We start from the raw sequence: 1,307 nt of genomic DNA, 5'->3' as shown, positions 1-1,307 counted from the left end.
TTGGAATAACAGTGTTGCACAAAACCCTAGTGCACCCACTCTCCTGATATTTCCTGAAGTGTAAACCCTGAATTACTCAAACTTACGCAGAAAGTCTGAAAGTTAACTGTGACTGCTATAACTTCTATTGAAGTGATAGTTTGTACAGAATGGAAATTTCGGGTTGTCATAGAGGGTTTGTTGGATCTCATACATACCGATGTATGTGGACCCTTTAGATCTACCACAAAGGATGGAAACCGCTTCTACATGACTTTCACCGATGATTATAGTAGATATGGGTATATTTACTAAATCAAGCACAAGTCTGAAATGTTTAAAAAGTTCAAAGAGTTCAAGAATGAAGTGGAGAATCAATTGGGCAGGAAAATCAAGATGCTTCGATCCGATCGAGGAGGAGAGTACCTAAGTCTTGAATTCCACGACTATCTTAAGGAATGTGGAATAGTTTTAAAATTGATGCCACCCAGGACACCGCAGTTGAATGGTGTGGCAGAAAGGCGCAATCGAGCCCTATTGGACATGGTTCGTTCTATGATGAGTCGTGCTTCACTACCTATCTCATTTTGGGGGTATGCCTTAGAGACTGCCGCCCATATCCTTAACCGATTCCCTACAAAAAGGTTGCCAAAACACCTCACGAGATGTGGACAGGGAAGGTTCCCTCGTTGGCACATATCAAGGTTTGGGGTTGTGAAGTTTTCGTAAGACGAGAAACTCATGACAAGCTCGAACCTCGTAGTGAGCGATGTATTTTCATTGGCTACCCGCATAAATCCTTTGGATATCTCTTCTATAGACCAAATGACAATGTAGTCTTCGTTGCGAGGAGAGGGGTTTTCCGAGAGAGAGAACTCATAAGCCAAGGAGATAGTGGGAGGCAAATCGATCTTGAAGAGATTCAAGAGTCGAGCGATGAAGGAACCTCTACCGCTGGCACTCAACCCGAGGAGGAAACTCCGGTTGAACCAATTGACAAGTCATTACCTCTTAGACGTTCTAAAAGAATTAGAGTTCAACCCCGGTTGTATGGTTTTCATATTACTACCGAAGGGGACACGTATATTAATGATAGTACACTAATAAATCTAGATGAACCTAATTGCTATAAGGAAGCCATGGCAGGCCCGGAGTCTGCAAAATGGAAAGAGGCAATGGATAGCGAGATTCAGTCCATGCATGACAACCAAGTTTGGAATTTGGTTAACAATGTGCCCGGATGTAAGACGGTTGGGTGCAAATGGATCTTCAAGAAGAAGACCGACATGGATGGAAATGTGCACACGTACAAGGCGCGATTGGTTGCG

The sequence above is a fragment of the Lactuca sativa genome, chromosome 3, assembly GCF_002870075.4.
Source record: "Lactuca sativa cultivar Salinas chromosome 3, Lsat_Salinas_v11, whole genome shotgun sequence".
NCBI classification, from domain to species: Eukaryota; Viridiplantae; Streptophyta; class Magnoliopsida; order Asterales; family Asteraceae; genus Lactuca; species Lactuca sativa.
Note: the sequence above shows the minus strand (reverse complement) of the source record.